This window comes from Cyprinus carpio, chromosome A14 (assembly GCF_018340385.1).
Source record: "Cyprinus carpio isolate SPL01 chromosome A14, ASM1834038v1, whole genome shotgun sequence".
Classification (NCBI taxonomy): domain Eukaryota; kingdom Metazoa; phylum Chordata; class Actinopteri; order Cypriniformes; family Cyprinidae; genus Cyprinus; species Cyprinus carpio.
The window spans coordinates 22,397,366-22,421,315 of NC_056585.1; the positions used below are offsets into that span (position 1 = coordinate 22,397,366).

Below are 23,950 nucleotides of genomic sequence, written 5' to 3' on the forward strand. Positions count from 1 at the left end.
GAGTCCACTTGATGCTATTACCCCCAAAACACACACTTGCAACCCCCACCTCTCCTTGCGCACACATACACCAGCAAGTGCATACACTTTACATTTGAAAAAAATAAATGAAAAAGATTCACCTATTCCATCTGTATGGCTATCTATTGGTCTCCTTGCCCTCTATTTGTCCTGGTGTGGTAGGAAGTGGCTCACTGGGTGACTTTCCCCATCTTTTGTGATGTGAAATGAAAGGGGAGGTTTAAATTTGCTGGTGTAAGACCCTCGGGGCAACAATTCAGGTGCCCAAGACGATGTACGACAGAGATGAAGATGCCACCACCCAAAGGTGTGTATGCGCTGGGCCATAGGTAAGCATGAATATTTCTCATCAGCCTAGTGTTCTCCCGGCAGGCCTGACCCGTGGAGTCATTAACTCTACAGGTAAATCACCTCACAATCAGTGTGTCTGAAGCCCCCTGCTCTCCAGATGATTCCCCTGCTGATTGGCCTAACTGGACTCCTATCTGAGGAACGATTTCCTTGCATTGTTTTCTTTATGGCACATAGATTGAGCTGTTGTTAGCATTCGCTTGCAGGGTGAAGGCAGCGTGTGTGAGGATGTGCTCTGAGGTCGCTCTCTCTTCGTAACAGGAAAAGCACAGGCGAGCTTTCATTCTAATGATTTTGAATGAGCCCTTGAAATGGCAAACTGATTTCTTAAAGAGGATATTGTAGCCAAGTTGGTTGAGGTTACGGCCAGATTCATCAATGCCACAACTGGAGAGTGAAATGTTCTAGAAATATTTGGAACGTTGTTAGTGAGATTGTATTTGGCGTTGATGCTAGAAGAGGGCACTACTTTGACACTACTTACAAATGAGCTTTTAATAAGCCTGAGTTCCAGTTCCAAGTTCCAGTGGTCAAGCCTTTATTTGTATTGCTGTTTACCACTACCTAAACACAAGAAGATACATTTTCAATGACATTTATAAGCATGTTGGGTTTCTCTTCTGTTTTGGTAAACTGGATGAATTTTGATCCCTGTATTCATGATATACTGACAACAGTATTGAGGTTCTGCTACATCTTCCAAAACATTGCTATTGCTATATAAGATATACTGTGCTGTTGTATATGTAAAGAAGTATGGTTATATTAAAACAAATAATAATCCTCTCAAAGTCCTTCTTAAGAAACAGTTCATTTATTTATGTATTTATTTATTTTCAATTTATTTAATGCCTCTCCTGAATTCTCAAGAAAACATGCAGGGGTGTAATTGTAATTTAGGTTTTTCAGTATCAGATTTTTAAACTATTACCTCTAACCATAAAAAATGTCTTCCCCACTTATGTCTGGGGAAAGCCTGAAGAGCCAATAGGATTGTAGGTGATTGAGCATTTATATGTATATGGGATCCAAAAGTCTTAGATGACCCTGAAGGATTCCAGTATTCAAAATCAAATTTAAACATAGAATAAACTGAATATTTTAGACAAACTGAAGAAAAAATAATATTATGACATAACAAATATAAAATAAAAGATTCTGCACTATTTCTAGGTCACTAATTAAATAAGTCACTTTGTAACATGTTATGTTACTCTTTATACAGACGGTCACAGTCAGATGTTCTTGTTTCCACTGAAGCTCAAGATGCTCACGAGATTTTACATTTAATGTGTGTCAAAAAACAAAGATGTTTTCAATTCATTATCATTTTTCACCCAAATTTAAAAGCATTGTCACTACTGGTCTCAGACATGTGAACCTATATATATATATAGTAAAAAATACGTACATGTACATTTCAAAACAGCCTCCTGTAACTTAAAAGCAAGTCTTGTAATTCTGCTGAATTGTAATTATCTGCATTTTTCTTGCAAGTATATACGCCACAGGACAGGGTGTTCCCACGAAAGGAACAAACAGCAAAGAACTGCTTCAAAAAAAGAGGGTCCATACATTATTATAAAGATTATGTATACTTTATGAATCTTTGTAGCTCTTCCGTCTTTCATATGCTCATGAAAGTGGGTGGAAAGGTCACTCTCTCTCTCTCTGTGTGTGTGTGTGTGTGTGTGTGTGTGTGTGTGTGTGTGTGTGCGTGTGTGTGTGTGTGTGTTTGTATGTTTGAGGCAGGGGGCCGGGGGCATTAGGCTGGCTGTGTGAGGGAGTGTGTGCTTAAGGGGGGGCAGAAACCTGAGGCCACTGTGAAGCTGTGGAGACAAAGGGAGATCCACGTGAGACTCAGGCACATGCAGGCTTGGCTTACCTGCTCACCTGCTCTACCTCCTCCATGAACTTTTGGCCCTGAGAGCACAACCTGCAGCCTCTTGCCACTGTAGGCCACACCCTGTCTCCCTCATTTCCTCTCGCCCCCCCATTTCTCCTCTTCCATTTCTCTCTTCTGACCCCTCTATTCTCCTTCTCCATTCACCCCTTCATTTCCCAGCCACTTCTCTTTCCCTCGGCTTCTCTCTCACCATCCTCTCTGTTGCGTGTTTCTTTGTTGGTCCGTCTCTCTGTCCACTTCCCTCACTATTCTTCCTCCTCACAGTCAGTGAACCTCACACTCTCTCTCTTTCGTAATCCTCAGTTCCTCAGCTTACGGCCTTCCTTAACTGTTGCGTTCACCCCACACTGGACTAACCTGACTTTCAGGTCTTGTTCATGGGCAATATCAACTGTAAATGTACTAGAGAGAGAGAGAGAGAGAGAGAGAGAGAGAGAGAGAGAGAGAGAGAGAGAGAGAGAGAGACAGAGAAATTAAGAGGTTGTGTTGGGTTTGGGCTCCTAGGTGGGGCTAAAATGCCACACAGCTGAGCAAACCTGGGCCACCACAACAACATCTTGTGTTTTCTTTTTTAATCCACACTTTCTCTCGGCTGTCTGTTTGAGGAAGGAGTAGGAGGAGGAATGTACCAGACCCATTATGGGAAAATAATAGACCCTGAATGCTGATGGTTTTCTCTTTTTGTTAGTCTTCACCTATAATACATTAGGCAGGGTGCAGACATCACAAACACAGAGCTTCTGCATCTGGTTCACATGAAAGGCCTGTGTACGGCTGATATAAACACGCCAATAATAAAAGACCAGACTGACGTCATTCTGCTTTGAAGTATTGTATGGTTAGTTGGGAAGTTGAGGAAGTTTAGGATCACCATCCATTCATGAGAGATTATTGCTTTTTTAGATTGATACCTTTCATTTCTTATTTTTTTCTTAAAGAGAGCAAAGGATTTTGAAAATATCAAAGCTTACCCGGCTGTCTGTCTGTTTGTATATCTATTTATAAACAGTGTAACAAATTAGAACGTGTGCACATTTGAGACCACAGTGTTTAACCACACTAGTGTGTGTCTATCTATCTATCTATCTATCTATCTATCTATCTATCTATCTATCTATCTATCTATCTATCTATCTATCTATCTATCTACTATCTATCTATCTATCTATCTATCTGTCTATCTGTCTATCTGTCTGTCTATCTGTCTGTCTATCTATCTATCTGTCTGTCTGTCTGTCTAGCTGTCTGTCTGTCTGTCTATCTATCTATCTAGCCTATCTATCTATCTATCTATCTATCTATCTATCTATCTATCTATCTATCTATCTATCTATCTATCTATCTCTGTCTGTCTCTCATCTGTCTCTCTGCTTGTCTACTTGTCTACCTTAATCAGCCAAAAATAGGAACAAGATCACCATTAACATACAAGCTAAATGCTATAGAGAAAGTTAAACTGGGTTTAGCCAGCATGGTTATTTTATTTATTTATTTTTTATTTTTTGCAGTTCATTCATGGTATACATTACTTCATTTAACAAAACAAACATAGTACAAACAGTATGGTTTCCACAAAATGTAGCCTGTGAATCTGCAGTTTTGTGTTTGGACGCTCTAAGGCTAACTCTCTGTTTGGGTGTGGGTCATTTTCTGATCTTTCTGCAGGTGGAGGCCTGACAGACGTGCCAGTCCTGCTGCCAATTGTCCTCCGCCTCAGCCTGCAGACATGGCTTAATACTCTCACACACAAACACACACTCATGCAGACTTACACATGCATACTTATTTCAACCTCATCTTTAAAATCACTCAAATCATGCACCCGTGCCACAAACACAAATACTCACCCACCTACACAGGCTGCTGAAAGCACGCATGATTGCCAGCCTGTCAGTCACATCATATGTCAACTATCTCCCATGATTCCCAGGCTGTCACACATGATCTCACACAGACCTGTTTGTGCATTAAGAACATCAGACAAGAATGCAGATACTCAAAGTAATACGTAGAGTTAGGTAACTATTTTTAAACTCTTACTATCACTCTCTCTCACGCGCGCACACACACACCCATTTCTATTACATAAAACACCTTACTCAGCCCCCTTTCCCCCACCCCGGTCATGTATGAAAGATGAATGAGAGCTTACATGTTCCTGTCAGAATCTTGATTTTAGAAATCACTCTATCAACAAATCTCACCCTCTGCTCTCATACGTCACAGCATGTAATGAGCAGTGCGTGAGGAGAGCCTCTGTTGTAAATGCATGTTACATACCTGTTCAGGGTGTTCTCACAATGAAAAAGACAGAGAGAGTGTAAGGGGAAGGCTATGCTAACAGCACTGAGTGCTTGTTTACTCTTGCTTGTTTACCATTATAATATCTATATGCCTAATAACATATGCATACAGTATGTATATACCAGTAAAAAATGTAGAATAATGAAGACTTTTTCATGTTTTTAAAATAATTCTCGTATTCTCACCAAGGCTGCATTTATTTGATCAAAATAGTAATATTATGTTACTATTTATTTTTGCAGTTATATTTTATCATCATCATTATTATTGTAATTATTATTATTATTATTATTATATAATGTAGTATTACAATTTACAATGTTTTCTATTTGAATATATTTTAAAATGTAATTTATTTATTTCTATTTCAAATAAATGCTCTCTTGAACTTTCTATTCATCAAAGAATCCAGAAGAAACAGTTTCCACATAAATATTAAGCTGCAAAAACAGTTTTTAACATTGATAATAAGAAGCATTATTACTACTTGAGCACCAATGATAACTGATAATAACTGAGCACCAAATCAGCATTTATGAATGATTTATGTGTCACTGGAAACTGAAGTAATGGTTGCTGAAAATTCAGCTTTACCACCACAGGAATAAATTAAAACAAATATTTATATAAACAGTTATTTTAAATTCTAGTATTATTTCACAATATCACTTTTTTATTTTTGATCAAATAAATGCAGCCTTGTTTAAAAAATATTAATATGTATATATTTAAACAAACACAGAGATATACTGTAGTAATAATAATACTGCACTGTAAAATAAAAAATGGTGTATTTATTAATAATAATAATAATAATGTAATTTTACAGAACCATAAAAACAACAATGCTAATATATTTGCCCATACATGTTGAAACCTCCTGTGGTTTACCTTCAGCCACAACACGTGTCCTCATTTTTATAATATTTATTTTTGATTTAAGATGTTGTGATTTTTCAAATGGCACAGTATGGGGTGTACACCCAATGTGAGTCAATTAAATTTGTTTGCATTTGCTTCAAAACTAATTTCTGGATAAAACTGCACGTACGTGCATGCAGGTCTGCATGTTTGTTTTGGTGTGCATAGCTGCGGTACGAACAAAGTTATGTCTATAAGCAACAAGATTTGATTCCATGGGTGGGTAAGAGTGTGTGTATCTGTATTGTTGCCTGAGCATGCATCTGTGCGTGTGAGCATGCATGTGTATGTTGTGTTTGTGTTTCTGTATTGGTTATGTTTGTGGCCTCGGGGTCTTCCTGTTAGTCATTCTCATGAGGTAAACCCCAGTAAAGCTGTCCTAGTCCTCTCTAATTCCTCATTAGCTCACGGCAGGCTGTCTCAGGGGGATTTGTGCTGCCTGTGTGAGTGTGTGTCTGGGTGTGTGTTAGTTTGAGCCCATGCGGTCTGAACATGGAGAACCACAGGGCCTCTTTGTGGGAGACTGCCGTGAGCCAGGTGTGTGTTCGCTGGCAGGTACTTGTGTGAGGGGGAGGAAGTGTTTAAACAAGCTCATTGGGTGGGTCGGCACAGTGGTGCGTTAACTAGATCACAGTTTGGGATGTTCTCCTCGGCTTATACACTGTCAGTGTATTATAACCTGTTTAAACTCTTCTCTGGGACGTTCTCATGGCATTTACCCTCACAAAAATAGTACTGTGGTACAGTCATGGTATTAGGTGCTCATACTGTAGTACTGAATTATAACCATGTTCCTGTATCAGAAAACTTTTTAGCACTTTTTTGTTTGTAAAGGCCATTTGTAACAAAGCAGTTCCTCAGCAGTGTATGTAATATTTTGTATGTATCTCGTAATCTTCCCTAAAGTGTTCTTTTAATATCTAATCACATAAATGTTTGACTTTCAGTGATTTTAATAAGTGCTTTACAGGTCTTATACCACCATGATGGCACATTTACTGGTCCACCCCACTTCTATATTTAAATGGGTTGAGCTCAACAAAACAGGTGAGCCAGACGTGTATATTCAGTGTTCATTTGATATCACTCTGTTTGTCTTGTGTGTAAAGGGTTTCTGTTCCTGTTTGCTTTTGTTAGGGACACTGAGCCCCCCTCTTACCGGGATCATCTGTCTGCCTGGTGGACGAGCTGCGTCCTGCCCACTGCACCCAATTCACATAGAAATTTACTTAAATATTACAGGTTCTTTAGTTAATTTGTGAACATGAAATTAATCTGCCAACTCAAGGGCCTTCATAAAAAGCAAATTCAATGATAATTTTAAGCCTGGCCTATAATACTATGTGTAAACTATAATAATGTTTTTTTTTAATTATTATTTATTGTGATGCTTACATTGAAAAAACAATTATAATTATAAGTCCCATTAGTTAACAATAGTTAATGCATTAACTAACATTAACAATAAGCAACACTTTTTGCAGTATTTTTTATTTTTTTTTTGTCATTATTTGTTAATAATGATGCTGTTGTAATTGTGTTTTTAATAAGCTGTGGTGTTTTTAAAACTAAGATAGAGTTAGTTCATGTTAACTAATGTAGTTGTCTAATGTTAATAAAGTAAACTTTATTGTAAAGTGTTACGAAACATGTAAATAACCATAGATGTACAGGCATATATTTACATTTTAAGTAATACAATTTAATGTGGGATACATAAAAAAAAAACATTTAGCTGAATTTTAGCGTTGGTTGTTATTAAACTAATATTTTACTTTTGTTTAAAACATTTTATTTTTACAAAAAAAGAGTTAATGAGCAAACAATAAAAGGAATAACTAGGACCCCTAGAGGTAACAGGCACCCTGTTAAAAATCACGGTCTAACTGAAAATGGTTAACATTAAAATATAGTTTTGGTGTTTTTGTTTACAACTATGAGTTTGAATCATTAAGCAAGATGATTTTCTCCATCAGTTCTGCTCTCTTTAGCGCTAACCAGTGGCGATGAGTGGAAACACATGATTTGAACTGAGCTCTTGACAGCATGAGAAGCTAAAATGTGTTTCTGCATCTAGATTTTTTACACTTGATACCTTCCTCTGTAAAATCTGATAACATATTTATTATAATTGATGTGTTTCATTTTTAATGGGTTTGATATTTACATGACACATCTGTACTTAAGCAGTTATTACTGGACACTCCTGTTATATTAGGGAAGTGCATTTACTGTAACAGTGGACTCATTCTTCCCTTAGTGGGCCCAGTCAGTCCACATGAAGTGCTCATATAAATGTGTGTCTGTAAGGTGTGATTTTTTTTTCAAACCATCTTTTCAGCTGCATTGTCTTTTTTCTCAGTCTGTATTGTCAGACGTCTGTTTGCTGATAATTGAGTAATTACCTGTATAAGATAGCACTCATGCCGGGAAACACTGCTAATCTCACTGACTGGCCTTCCCCGCAGAACAGCGTTTAGCTCAGTTAGAGGCTAAATGGTCCATTTAGCTTCACAATTTAGTGTGTGCATGTGTGTTTGAATGATCGCTCTCATTTCTGCCTGCATCAAATGAAGGCAGACACAGGGAACAGTGTTTTGAACAATTTCCTTTTCTTTAAAGATAAGATGATAATGGGGACAATTTAGGGAATCTTTTATTTTCTTCAGTGCTTTTCTTTGGAAGAGGCTAGAAATGCCAGCAAAGTGATTGTAAAGTCCAAGTAAATGTGGTTGGTTGTTTTTTATAGAGAAGAGGGTTTTGTTTTAATGTTTTTTATCACTGATGAAAAAGTTACAGGCAGTCACATAAACTGTGTCTTGTAATTGACCATAGTGGGCATGTCTTTTGGAATGGCAATGTCATCACAAAAAAAATAATTTTCTTAATTAGCATTATTGTCTTGTTTTGGAGAAAAACAAATATGTATCCTTAAAACAAGATAAGCAAATTTAGAATTTATCTTTATTTAAAGATATATATATATATCAGACAATCTTTTTGCAAATCCCTATGGGATTCTCTTTATTCCAGGGGCTCTCTTTTTTAACACACATTCACAATGTTTTATAAAGAGTGTACTTGCTATTCACATTTCCTAAGTTAATTATACCTTTTTACACAATAATCTTAACCATTTGAGATACAAATGAAGAAAACATTTAGTCCCTTTTTTCCTTGTGGGGACACAAGTTTGTTTTTCAGAAAGTCTATCCCCATAAGGACAGCAAAACTTCCACACACACAAATCTATGCAGTCCCCTGGTATTTGTAATTTTTTTTTTCTTCTCATGTCACATGTCTGCATTCCCTGCAGGTCCTGAAACAGGACTGAAACCAGAAAAGACCTGAATATTCAGTTTACGGATGCATTTTTCATGCAATTGTCCAAAAGAAGGGCAAGAAGCTGTAAATGATATGCCATGAGGAGATCATATTAATATAACACACACACAAGCATACACACACAAAACAAAACACACAGACACACTCAAATAATCTCCTAGTACTTCCGTTGCATTCCCACAGGAGTCACACCCAGTCAGAACAAGTAATGTGAGAACGTGTTTCACAGGGTCACTGCATGCAGGGAAATGATGGGATGCTCCGAGGTGAAAAACACACTGATCGATATCTCCTCCACCAAACTCAGAGTGTTTCATTCTTGAGTTTGATTCAGAGCGATATGATTCTTCAAATGAATCTGAAGCACACAGTGCATGTCCTGAGACCGACGGCCTCGGCTGTCTCTCGGCAGTTTCCCCTGAGCGCTGGCACTCTGAAAGGGACAACAATATCCACTGATGTAATGTGAGAGATAGTCGATCTTTTATGTGCTGCTTTATAAGGCTTGTGGGCGTTAATGTGAGTTTGGGGGGCGTAAAGGGGGTGATGAAGCAGTGTCGCTGGAATCAGCAGTGTTGTGAACGCTTCCTACCTTTCATCTTCCTTAAACCAATTTCACGCCGAGGTGAGCTAAGAGAGGGAAACTCTGACTCTCTGCCGCCGTAACAATGGCGCATTGAAGGGACGAGGCGAAAGTAAATTAGGTACCACTTTCACAGCAGACGGCAAATTAAAATCTGAAAGTTGGATTGGAAAAGTTGAGGGGGAGATGATTTTGTCTTTATTGTGCTGCTCACAATCTAAAAAAAAAAACCCTACCCATCCTTTTAGCAACCACCTTTGCCCCCCCACCCCCCAAGCCTCTCTGCTTAGAAGAAATAATGATATATTTCTTGTGTGGTAATTGGTTTCTAAGATGCCCTTGCCAAAAAAAAGCACAGATTTTGAATCGTGAAGCTACTCTTAGCTTTCCTTTCAGTCACGTAATTTGGTTCTTATCAGTGAGATATGATATCCTGAGAGAATCGTATAAATTAAACATTAGTGTGGGTGCTTTTTTTTTGTACCGTCATTTTCATGTCCAGAGATGTGATGTCTTGTCAGGGGCCTCGTGTAGAAACCGCTGAGTGTCACAATCTTCATGTCCCTTAATTTTAAGACACTGTCACTGAATTAAAGAAGCCTGGCATATTAGCAAAAAACTATTTTATGTTGATGGGGGCCATCTGTGTGTGAAGCTGTGCTGTGTGCTTTCTCTGAAGGCAGTAGTAATGTGACTCTTGCAAAGAATAGGCGTAAACTGTAAACAGTGCCGCAGTCCTTAGCGGTGTGAAAATCAGACACACTGACAGTAGCAGGAAGAGCGCTGAGCACAGTTCTCTGAAACCACTGGGTCTGGGTGTTGTCAGTGAGACTAAAAAACCTAAAACTTTCACAGTTTGTTAAATGTGTTTCGCTGTAGGTGAGAGTGAGGAAGATACATCACCACTTAATCTAGCTAGCTGTATAGGTCTTTGGTCACATGACCATTGCATTATAGAAAGACCACAAATGTTCATATAGCTGCATGGTATTGAGACTAGTGTTTTTTAACATGTTTTTTAAATGGGTTCAAATAATTTACCTCTTATCTGACACAGATTACCCTAATGCGGGTAAATTGTGCCACTGGTTGTCTCTGGCCTTATGTTACAGCCACATTCCTTGCAATTCTGGTTCATAGATGGGAATCAATCAAATATAATTAGACATAATCATTATACATTTTATTTATCTCTGCCTCAGATTCAACTAAGTATAAAGTGGCCCAGCTTCAAACCCCTCTAAATGTTAACCTCTCTTTATATATTTGCGGTTCAATGTTGCTTTATTTGATTGGCTTTAATGAATCTGTATAGTCTGGAAATCCTCTACAGGAGCATAAGTGTTCCTTTGTCAGTCTATCTGTATTGTGAGATGCTCCCTGATGAGCTGTCCTGTCTCTCCAGGGCCTCACACACACTTTCACAACCCTCACACAAAGCTCTGCCACAGCAGTAGGCTTTACTGCCCCCACAGCCCACTGGCTTTACGAGGCAGGACAGATCCGCCTCGCTGTAAACCCCCCATCAGTCGGAAACAAAGAGGGCAGGTGGGGGGGCCCTCGTAGAAGTGCGACTGCCTCGAGTGCTCACGCTGCTGCACCCAGCAAGGGATGCAAGCCATTACAGCACACCCAAGAGGACAATGCACTCTTCTCCACTCCTGAACTTCTCTGTTCCCCATCTGAAGGTCCCACTTTTTTCAGTTATCTTACATCTTAAATTCGTGAAGAAAACAACTGCCATACAAGGGTCCTGAGGAGATGAGAGGGTCTCAGGATTACAGTCGAAGAAAAAGACAGACATGTGATTCATCGCTGTTTGTTTTATAGAGATGACAGGTGGAAAGACTCTCAGATGTCTCTCAGCAACTTTGTTTTTTAATTTTAATGCATTTTCAAAAACCCTTATAATAAGTAACATTCAAGGTATACTTTTCATATGTCTATGGCATTTCGCCTAGTAATCATACTCATGACTATGGTGTTGACAGCAACCATGAAGTTTAAAACACAGGAAAAATTTATAATCTGGATTTTTTTTTTTTATTAAATTTGAGCGGTGGCCTAGTGGTTAAACACATATAATACTCTGCAAGATAGTTTTTTTGTTCTCAATAATAAAAAAGGTCAAAAATTGCACCGGGTAGAGATACAATTTTATACATATTGTTAATTATACAGTATATTACGATAGTAAGATCTTTACATTAATGAACAGCAAAACTTCTGAAAAACCTGTTTTACCACAATATTCTACGCCTCTGTCGTCGATTGATACTGATCAGGCTATTTAGACGTAAAAGTCCCATTTAGTAAAAGCTTTCACCTTCAGGCAAGCTCACATGCCTTTTTGCTTTCGAGAATAGTACATTCAGCTTTTGAGCAATGTTTATTTGTAACAATTTTAATCAACTGTGTAGTGCATTTGCAGTACTAAAACTGCAGAACTTTGTCATACAACTAGGGCATTTAGGAGCCCATCTTATAAGACATAACATTAAAGAAATGAGGAAATGACAACTGGTATGTATACAGTGTACATTTTAGCAGTATATGAATTTGTCATGTATGCACCAATTGGTACAAGAACAACAGATAGTGTTAGTAGCTCTTTACGACACAGATACGAATTCAGAGCATAACAATGTAACCTATGATACTACAAAACCATTTAACCTATTGACATAAAAAATACATTACACTATAAAACACCTATAAAAAATTAGCTTCTTTCCTGGCCATAGAAATATCAGCAAATGCAAACCAAATTGCACTTTTTTTGCCCAAGGTTTTTTTGAGCCTCTTAGGGGTTTATTTTTTTTGGTTTTTTTTTTGTCTCCTCCGTGGTTAGGAACTCCTACTTTCGTATACATACGTTCTAAATCCTGCTAAATGTAGCCATTAAAAGCCGTGAGGTTAATCACATATGATACCCACCAAACAAATGTTTTTTTATTTACATGTTCAAAAACCTTGAAACCTCCTCCGGTCTGTTTGAAAATGTGAGTGGAGAAATTGAATTTGTGTTTTGAAGCACACATTTTGTTTGAACACAGGCAAACAGAGAGGCAGTTCAAGGCTCCTACATGACTGAAAGGACTAGATTATAACTGCCCTCCTGATTGAAATTAGATTGGTCTTTTTAGCTATAATAAAACTGAATATAATATAAAAAATGTTCATCCGACTCTTGGCAGAGACGGTTACCAAATGCAGGGTTCCTGTATGCGGTGATTGAAGATACTTGTGCGGTTTGAAGATGCCTCCGCTCATTAAGAGGGATGAGAACACATGTGGTGCAACAGGAAGCAGTTGGTCAGTAAAGGCTGACAGTGTGGTAGCATGCAGAGAGAAGACACATTACCAGGTTAATTACAGCAAGTCAGTCAAACTCAGAGAGACAAGGTTGACATGCATGCAGTCACATATTAAGCGGGAGCAGGCAGGAGAAGACAGACAGACAGACAGACATACCCAGGCAAGCGAAGTCAGAAAGCTGGCAGCGAACAGCAGGGGTGATAGTTGCCTGAGAGTCCGCTCTGTGGCAGAGTAACAGATGTGTGGTGAATCTTTAACTTTCCTCACCTTTTCCCCACTGTCACTGCATCTGTCCACAGCCTCTCCTTGGTTGAGTGTAGCCCCCTCCTGTGTGAAAAAAACACCCAACAATAAAAACCTATCCAGTGCACTTATTGATTAGCCCATGGTGTCATGGATGCTGATATTTAATGATCTGCAGGTCATTGCCCGGCTTTCTGCAGGTTAAAACGTTCATTAAAGTTAAACGTTCATTCAAAAATCTATGCGTATAAAACCAATCTGTTACTAAAAATCTTTATGATTGCCGATTATCTAGTGATAAATCAATGGTTTTAAATTAAGTGCTAGATTTGTTTAATCAAGAAATAGAAGATGAAACAGTGTGTTATTATTACATTTTAATGTGTTTTCTGTTTTAATATATTTTTGCTTTTGTTTTCTGGTCATTATTCCCCAGTCTTCAGTGTCACATGATCCTTCGTAAATCATAATTATTTGGTGCTTAGTAAACATTTTCTTATTAGCAGTGTTTAAAAACAATTGTGATGCTTGTAATTTTTTGGGAAACCATTATACGCTTTTTCTTTTCTTTCTTTCCTTTCTTCTTTCTTTCTTTCTTTTTCTCTTTCCTTTCTTTCTTAGCTTTCTTTATCTTTTTCTTTCTTTCTTTTCTTTCTTTTCCTTTCTTCTTTTTTTTGAATCTTTGATTAATAGAGAGTTCCAAATAACAGTGTTTATTATTGGAACAGAAATCTTTTGTAACATTATAAATGGATTTATTGATCAGTTGTAATTACCCCTTACACTGACCCCAAATTTGTGAACGGTTGTGTATATATGACTGGTTTTAACAAGCTTTTTAAATATATATACATACATACATACATATATATATATATATATATCTATATATATATATATATATATATACTCTTAACTATATATATATATCTATATATATATATATAATGAACATATATTAGTTTTATAACAAAATTAGAATATCTATTGATTTTTCAGGAATGATCTCAAATTTCAACAATAGATAAAATCCATCACTTACACTGTCTAACAACTGTATGATTGTATGTCTTTATGTTTATGGTACGCATAGAAAGGACAGCACATAATACAGACGAGTTTGGACTCTCAGGCTTATTAATGTGCAAAAGTGATTCTACATCCCCTGGCTGAATGTGACCAAACTGACAGTATCACACCTCATTGTTCTAACAGCTAAAATACAATGTCTACAGTTCTAGAATATAAACTTAAAATACTAACCCCTGATTTAAAATAACAGATATGTCACTGACATAATACTCATAAGGAATGTTTTTGTTGTCATTTTATGTGATCAGCCTAATCCCTTTGTTAGAAGGGACGTCACCAGTAGTGTAATAGTACTCTGGTACCTTATCTCTCCCTTGTGCCCTCGTACTGATTACTCCCCCCCTTTAGTCATATGGTTTTATTTTAATTTGAAAATTTATACAAAACAAAACATGGGCAAGAAGCTCCCTGAATGGGGCCCCTGTTCTCTCCCTTTTCTCCTTTTCTCTTTCTCCTCTGGAGCTCCTGGGCCGTTGAATAATGAAATAATTTGCATATGGGAGCCAGTAAACGCAGCGCAGCAGCGGCGGCGGGCCTGGCCCTCGAACATGGGCACTCGAGCTCAGCCAGGCGCCTGATTTTATTAATTAACTAAACTGTCAATCTCCCACCCACCTGGGTAGCGTGGGGAAACCGCATCCATGCAGTCAGCTGCTGCCGCCATGCTGACCTGTGCGCTAGGCGAACTGGATTTCACCACAACGCCCACCGCCTGGCCCTGCATACCTCACCACAGGGCGGACAGCGTTATGTGTGTCCCGCTGCCAGTTCGCCACGTGGACATGTATGGCATGGAAGTGTGCAAACAACAAAAGCAAAAAGGAAAATACAGTCAGATCAGTGTAATTTTTATTGGTGGTCCTAAAAGAGAAGAATAAATCTGCACTAAATATAAAAATTATTGTTTAGTGTTTACATGAACATTTGTATAAAATATAACTGACTAAATACTTACAGTGTACTCTATTATTCTTAATGAATTCTGTACTTTATTTCGTTTCAGTTTCCAACAACTGGATTTTTCAAACACATTTTTTTCATTATTTTCCCCTGTATTGTTTGTGTGAGACATTAGCAAAATATGATGGTCATTTTTTAAAAAAATATTTGCAATGAGTTTAAAACATGGTACCTTTAAAAAAAGATAGGGAGTTTTTATACACATCTATCGTCCCCCGCCTGCTCGCTTTTTTATTTTCCCTACAGCCATTGAGTTCCATCCACTACCACTCTTGCCTCTTGGCCTTTGGCCCACTGGGGGTTCCATGGCAACCAGTAAATGGTTAGCAGGATGAAGTATGCATATGCCTTGGTGGAAATGAAGGTCCCAACAAAGACTTATTACAAAGCTGTAGCCTTTTTATAACTTTCCATTGTTTGTCAAGGTGCTCTGTAGTACCTGCCTCTGCCAGGGTTCCCCTGGCCCTGAAACAGTGCGTGTGCATATTGTCAAGGTCTCCAGAGAGAAAAAAAAGAGTGAAAGAGAGAAAGGGCAATGGGAGTGAGGGCAGTAATCTCTCTCTTTTCCATCCCCCCTCATCCCCCCTCGTCTCTTCTTCTCATCACCTTAACAATTTTCTGGGCTATAGGAAGGCCTATAGGACGGTAAGAATGCTTGTTAATTCACTTTCGGTTTACCACATTTCCACAAAAATATAAAGCAGCACACCTGCTTTAAAATCAGCATATTAGAATGGTTTCTGAAGGATCATGTGACACTGAGTAAGGTCATAGTACTCACTTGTGAAAATCCTTGTGAAGAATCCACACGAGCAGCTATACAAGGTAAAAAAGAGCACTGAGAGAGAGGTAGATTAGGGGGAAGTGATAGAGCTGGCACAGGATGTTTCTGAGGTTTGCTCTTACTTTAACAACATCCTCTGCACAGACACACCATGCAGGTAGTGAGATGGGGTCGGAGATAGAAGACTGCAGTCGGCCTGGTCTGCTGGTCTCTCCTGACCCATTGTTTTAACCTTATCTCGTCCTGGTCTATCTCTGAGCCCAGGGGCTATGAAGAGGGGATTGAAGAGATGGTCAGGGATGGATGACCACTCATAGTAAGACACGACAGGGCTCCCTGCTCATTCAGAAACTGGCGGGGAAAGTACTACCCTAATTATTAATCTAATTACCAATTCCAGTCGATTCTTCTGGGTTGGGATGTAGGCCTGCCTGTTGGAAGATGTGCAAGTATGTGCAAGATTTAAACTTTGAGCAGCTCATAGTAAAATCCAAGTTCACTCTTAAAAAAAACAACAACTTAGAACTGAAGGTTCTTCTTTGGAAAACCATGGTTGTTCTATCGTATTGCTGTGAAAACTCTCTTTTGGAACCTCTATTTCAATTTTTTAAGAATATTTTTTGCGCTAGTGATGGTTCCTTAAGAACCTCTGGCACAAATGGCCATTGAAAAACCCACATTTTTTTTTGGTTCTTCAAAGAATATTTTCACATAAACAGTTTTCTTAAAAAGAAACTTTTTTTTCTTAGGTTGAAAAACATTGTTAATAATCTAAATAAAAGAGCTTTTAATTTCCACTATAAAAGCACCTTGGTTGTAGAATGGAAAGGTTCAGTCCTTAAAAAATAAATAAAGGTTGTTTATTTGACATGATGATTCACACTGAAGAAACTTTAATATCCAGTGGAAAATTTCCATGGCACAAAGGTTCTTTATATAGTGAAAATATTTTTTTAGATTATTAAAATGTTGTAGCAAATGGTTATTTTAAGCCCCACAGTGGAAGGTTGTTCCTTTAATGTTAAAAGTTGCGTCATGCAACCAGAAGATGCCGATAACGAACCTTTAATTTGTAAGAGTATGTTGTGTTTGTTTTTTGGATCGAGCAAAAGTTTTGAAATTTTAGATTATTTCTGAAACATAATCAGGGGATCAGGTTTCCTTTATCAGATATAGCAGATCCTGTGTTTTAGTAGGAAAGAGTTGCAACAGGGGCGCTCAACAACACCCATCTAGTGTCAGTGTGGGCAATCACATCCATCAAATAAAGGGCAGCATTGCATGTGGTTTCAAGTAAACATGTTAGGGAAGAGGTAGAGCAATGCTGGTCCACTGGTAAGAGAGAGAGAGTAACACTGACCCTGAATCTTTAGGTGAGCTGTTTTCCTGGAGGTCTTCCCCTCTCTCCAGTGTGGGGGTGGGGGGTGCATTGCTCCGACATGTGGCTCCCTCAATAGGGTCACTTTCCCTTCACACTGGTCCCAGGAGATTGAACTGTTGCTGCTATAAGATTCCCTTACATGATTTATGTTTTATTAGCACACCTATTGTTTGATTATAAACAGTTCACATGTCTGCCTATGAGAGAAGAACTATGCCTGTGGGGGGGAAGTACGTGGGTCCAGTGGTTAGGAAGGTTGACGCCAACCTAAGGTTGTGGGTTCGAGGCTGGGCGGCAATACCATGACCGAGGGTCCCTGAGCAGGCACCGAAACCCCTAACTGTCCACGGGGCAGCAGCATAAATGGTGCCCCACGTGCCCGGGGTGTGTTGTGTGTGTGGTTGTGTGTTTGTGTGTGTGTGTGTGTGTGTTTGTGTTTGTGTGGTGTGTGTGTGTGTGTGTGTGTGTGACTGCTGCGCGCAGTGCACTTTGGATGTTTTTAAATGCAGAGCACGGCCTGTGGAGAGTATGGGTCAACATACTTTATTGTATGTCACGTCATACTTCAATTTCACTTTTTAATTTGAACAAAGGTACTTTGTACTATTTTTGTGCTGATGGATAATTGTCATTCAAATAATTTCAGTAAACGATTTAAATCTATATTTCTTGTACATAAATACTGTAATATAATAATAAAAAATAATAATAATAAACCAGACACAAATGATTTACTCTTAATACTATGAAAAATGAATAATATAATATAATATAATATAATATAATATAATATAATATAATATAATATAATATAATAATTAAACTGAATTATTGTGGTTATCTCAAATACAGTAACTGTGGTAACTTGATTAGTTCAAATAACCACAATCAGATAATTATTCAATAATAGTGGCATTAATTTATTTGGCATTTATGTTCAGTAGAAAAACAATAATTGTCCCTCAGCTTCATGTTTGTATATTAGATACAAATATTAATGTTTAAGCATAAAAACTATATGAAACTATGAATACAAATGTTTTGTAATTAATATAAGTAAATATAAGAAAGTATGTAAAATAAATATATAAAATATAAAAAATAAGTACATGAATAATCAAATTAATAAATACATTTGTAAATTAAAAGACAATCAATAATAAACAAATTAAACTTCCAATAATAACACACTTCATGGAAATCTGCTATTAACCAACTAATGAATATGCATTCCAGTCAAAAATGCATTTGTACTGAGGCACTGTTGATCATCTTTGTGCTACGGAATCTATCATGATAAGCAGGCTCTTGCCTTACCCCTGCTGATTTTTAGATAAGATTAAATTTGAGTGGGGGTGGAGATAGTTTGGGCAGGTGGGGGGCAGGGGGCTCCTGCCAGGGCAGAAGAAAAACATCTTGTCTGCTTGAGCATGAGTGCAAAGGGTCCGAGGTCCTGTTTACCGTGGCAGGTTTTTCCCTCTATGGGCTGATAAGAGCCGACCAGGGGAAGTGCTCCGCCCACAGGTGAGTGGAGAGGAGGCTGGGGAACCCAGATCTGCTCCCTTAGAAGCGCGAACTCTAAACACACAAACTCGTTGTGTAACCATGCCTGGGGAAACAAAGCAAACCTATATACATGAGTAACTAACTATATTGGACGCTACTACTTTAATTTGCATTTTTAATAGTGTGACAATATTCAGCTATTTTCATAAAGAAAATAGTGTAGCCTAGCTTTTCTTGTACCAAGCTTTATCCAACTGGTAGTGATATAACAGAACCCGACATCACCTCAACAGTCCATTCTCTTTTACCTAGTGATGGAATGGAATGGTACCCTCTTTATTATGTAGTGTTGGATAGTCAATTCATTCTTTTATTCGGTTCCTAAACAATTCTCTCTATTTCTTATGTAGTGTTGTATAGACTACTCCGAATCACTGTGGTGATTTGATTCATCCTAACGGTCTTCTCGGGTTTTTGTAGTGTTGGTTTGTCCTATTCATGTGATTCAGTTGATCTCAAAGAGTCTGTTGGAAAAACTGATTCATTTAGTGAATCGGTTCGTTTGAATGGTTCATGTAGGGATGAACAATTTCATTATAAACACCTACTTGGTTCTTTCAAAATGGTCCTCTCTCTTTCTGATGTATCCTAAAAATCCTAAACTGTTCTGTTGGAAAGTCTGATTCATTTTAGTGAATCAGTTCATCCTAATCGTTTTTCTCTCTCATATTTTTGGAGTGCCCAATTCATTATGGTGAATTGGTCCGTTCAGACAGTTCATGTAAATGAAAAGTTCACTATAAAGTGACCTATTTCGAGTACCTGCACCTACCTTTTGGCTTGGTTATGTAAATTAATGTGGTTTTTTGTATTTATGATAATTTTCCAGTTCAAAGTTTGACACTGTCACCCCAATTAAGACATTCATTCATTCAAAACTTTGTTGTGTGCAAATTTTTCTTGAATAAATTATAAATACTGTCATTGCCAAAGTTTGCCATTGCCCCAACTTTACTGTGTCTGCTTTAATTTTTCATATTTTATAGCCTTCTTTTTAATGCTTTTAGGGCTGGAATTTGGTGATATATATGTAGTGTACACAACAGGGTTTTATGACCAAACAAGTTGTAAAACTCCACAAAAATGCTGGTTGACTAGTATAATCATTGATATGACAATACTCTGATCACAGCACTCTGCAATGGTAAATCCAAAACCAGAACCCCTAATTTGGCCCGTGTCAGGTTTGAAATGGACAAAGCAGGTGAGGCACAACGGATGGACAGAGACTGAGGTTGTTTATTTTCACTCTGTCCTTCTCTTCCTCCATTACCTGAGCTCTGGTTGCTCCACTTGCCCTCAGGTGCTGAGGGAGGCGGTGAGCCTGAACTTTTTAACAAGGGAGGATCCCACAACGTATTGGAGAACGCTGCACCTGCTGAATAAAGCTTTCAGTGGGGAGTGTGGGACAGACCACAAGACAACCCTTTTTTAACTTCCCAAAAATAAAGAGTGACATTAATGCCCAGAAAACGATTAGCCAGTGCGTTTTTTATGTGTTTTTTTGTACTCCCCATCTGGTCACGGCCCATTCTTTAATAACACCCAAGTTCACCTTAAACAAACAAAAAATAGTCTAAAAAAATAAATAAATGAAGGGAAGGTAAACAAATCCCATTAGTATTTCAACAACTTAAAAGCACACATGCATCACAGAAACAGTAAATACAGTACAGGTTATAAAAAGCCTTAGTAAAAGATAGGTCTTAAGCGGATTTAAAAGTATGAGACTGTTATTTTACGAATTTCGAGAGGGAGAGTTCCATAGGTGGGGGGCCGCATGGCTAAAAGTTCTAGCTCCCATGGTTATTTTAAGCGAAAACGTGGTGACACCACGGAGAGCGAGTGGGAAAGATTTAAAGAGTGCGTGGAGGGGATAAATATGAAGAAAGATCAGTAAGGTATGGAGGAGCGAGATTGTGAAGTGCCTTGAATGTGAGAAGCAGAATTTTGAAATCAATGCGGTATTCACTGGAAGCCAGTGTATCGCTGGAGAGCTGGTGAAATGCAAAGAAAGGTGTTCTAGTAAGAACACGAGCCACGGGTTCTGAACCAAACGAAGTTTATGAAGGAGTTTAGAAGGAAGACCAGTAAGAGCATTGCAGTAATCAACCGTGAGAAACCCAGTGCATGGATGAAGTTCCAGTGTTGTTCATTGTGAGGGAAGGACGGAGATGATTAATATTAGGGCAGATGGAATAGCTACGCGCTTAATAATAATAATATGGGCTTCAAACAAAAGTGTGTTATCCAGGAAAAAACACCCGATTACCTGTGGGAGAAAGACAAATTTGGCATATTTTCAATTTCCACAGAAAAAAAGTCAGATTTGGTCAGAGTAGATTTTGTGCCTACAGTAAGACCTCATTTTTATTGCTATTAAGTTTTAAAAGTTAGCTGAAAGCCAGTCTTGATTTCGGCTAAACAGCTGGAAAAAGACGGGGAGGAAAAGGGGTCAGGGGGTTTAGAAGACAGGTAGAGCTGCGTGTCTTTCTCCATAGTAGGGAAGTGAATACCAATTTCCTGAAAATGTGACAAGCGGGAGAAAGTAAATAATAATAACTAGGGCCCAAAACAAAACCCCTGAGGAACACCAGTAGTAACTCTAGATGATCTCGATCGTAATTGCTTAGGTTGGATGAACTGAGCGTGACCAGAGAGATATGAAATAAACCAGGATGGGGTGTACCAGTGATCACAATAGAACTAACCTGTCAAGGGGTATCCCTATATGTGAAAAAGGTATCAAAGGCCCCACTTAGGTCAAGAAGGACTGTATAGGTAAAAACCAGAGTATACTATATTATTTAAAAAGCTTCATAATAATGATTAATAGTTTCTTCCCTATTATTACATAAGATCCATGCAACATTTATTTTAGATGATCCCTATTTTTATCTTACATTTTGCATATATATATAACACCAGCAGCATCGTAACTGGTCGTGTTCATGGATTTTGGATGTGGCTTCTGACGCCATTATCAGCAGTAGTCTGTGGGAGAGACAAGTGATGCCACAAGTTACTAAGAACAGTTTGATGTGTTGATCAAATATAATCGAGAGTAGCATGCCAGGAGTGCTCCTGTACAGTATATATTGTAGTTCATTTTACATTTACTATGATCAAAATATACACCACAAACTTGTGGATTTGTTTGACTTTATTTGCATTATTTCAATCATTTATGGACTTGTATATTAAGGCAAACTGTTATGAAAATAATTTTACTTATAACACTTGGCAGTTGTTGCCAAAGCACAGGTGTGTGAGAATATACACTCTGGTAGTTAAAATGCTTCATCATAGCTACAGATGCTTTCCCGCTAGTGCTGGGGAAAAATTCAAGCAAGAGTACAAGTTATGGAATAAGTCGAAGCTGAAAATGAACAGAGAGAGGTGGAGTATTGCTTCAGAAAGCATACTTTCTCTTCCTCAGGCCTCTCCTTCTTCCTTCTGCAGATCTCGGGCCATAAAAAAGCCAAGAGCAAAGGTAGCATGTTATTGTGGCCGATCGGAACCCGGGCACCTCTCCAATAAGCAGTGAGAGCAGTACTGTAGGCACTGCCAGGTGCACTCTTACCTCAAACCTATCACAAAACCTCTATTTTCAGGGCTCCCACAGCTGCCCTGGTTCTGCAAGAGCATTCTTTAGCTACGTCATTCTATCTACTCTCCGGACTAGAGAGATGGACACAGGCGCAGGCTTTTGTGTGCCAGCTGTCTCTGGATATATGAGCCCAGAAATGGCCGGAAATGAGGCCATGGATCTTCTCATTAGAAGCTAGAAGCAGGTGTCCTCTGGCCTGCTCCAGGTGAAGGCGATTCGGGAGTGAATGGGCAGGGGGGAAGGCTCATCACGCATGGCTGGCAGCCCCCTGCTGGGCTCCCTCATCCTCCTCCCTCCTCCCACGGCTATACTTACCTGCCTCGTGTGTAATGAGCTACCGTTGAATGGGCTTACATTGTGTGGAGGGTAATACTGAGGAGCAAGTGCATTAGGGGTACCTCCTGCAGCTCCTAATCTCAGAGCCCATATACAGAGAGCTTAATGAAACGGCCAGAGAGAAAGACACTCCACCTCTCCTCTGCATCATTCTTAGCTTGCATTACATTCGCTTCCCACCTCCGCCCCTCTGCTTTGTTTCCAGGTTCATGCTAGTGAAATTAACAGGGCTTTGAAACCTGTGGAAGCTTGAGGCAGCTATAAAGGCCCTTCTCAAGGCATATGAGGATCCTGGAGAGTGAGCAAGTTTTCTTGTGACAGGACACCTGTTTCTGGCTCATATCTTGTCTTTTCTGTGCTTGAGGATGGCGAACACCTGCAATAGACAATTACATGCTCATTTACTGCAAAAATCATCCGGATCAAAAACATCATGTGCCATTGAAAATCTCCAATATTATGCTGATTTAAAATACTTGAAATTGTGAAATGTGTTCTGAAAAGTCATTTACATTTTGGCAAATTATTATAATGATAATGCTAAAGTTTCTTAAAAATTGCTAAACTTTGAAAAATCGAATCAACTTAACTTTAAGGAGCTTGAGAATTTAAATTGTCAAACAACATAACCAGCCAGGCGCTTGCGCTGGGCCAAACAGAACGCATATCGCCCTTGCGGTGGATGTGTAGCATAGTTATCGCAAAGTATAGTTGTGAACGGCCTTTATTCATATGAATTCATATGATCTCGCTTCATTTGTTTTCTTTTCATTATGGCCATTGTGTGCATGCTAATACAGTTATCATTATAGTTATCTGTATGCTTATTATTACTTTTGTGAACAAGTCTATATTCAATAATATAAATTCTATCATCTTATTTTGATCATTCATTTTGTTATCGCTCGTTGGTGTGATACTAATATAGTTATCATTATAGTTGTCTTTGATAACTATATTAGAACAGTAAGCCTGTAATTGTATGAATTCATACAATCTCATTTGTTCATTTTCTGCTTATGCCTCATTGGTTACGTGCTTAGGGTGTGGACCTTTTTTTTTTCTAAAGATCATATGTTTCTGAAGGTATCACATTGCATCAAAAGTGAACAAAATTTTACATTTTCATAAAATAGTAACACATTTTCTCATGAGATCAGTAATACTTAAGAATCTCAAGATGTACATTATGTACTTCTCTAAGAGTACTCATCCAGTTCTTCTCTCAC

At 38.3% G+C, this 23,950-nt stretch overlaps 1 long non-coding RNA gene across 1 annotated transcript in view; it reads left to right on the forward strand.

Annotated features, from left to right (window-relative positions):
- Window positions 1-23,950, forward strand: part of LOC122147471 — a 49,853-nt gene that overhangs the window by 23,443 nt on the left and 2,460 nt on the right. The window contains exons 4-5 of the long non-coding RNA XR_006161645.1: window positions 6,474-6,550; window positions 6,641-6,745. This is a non-coding gene — a long non-coding RNA (uncharacterized LOC122147471). The remainder of the gene's footprint in view (window positions 1-6,473; window positions 6,551-6,640; window positions 6,746-23,950) is intronic.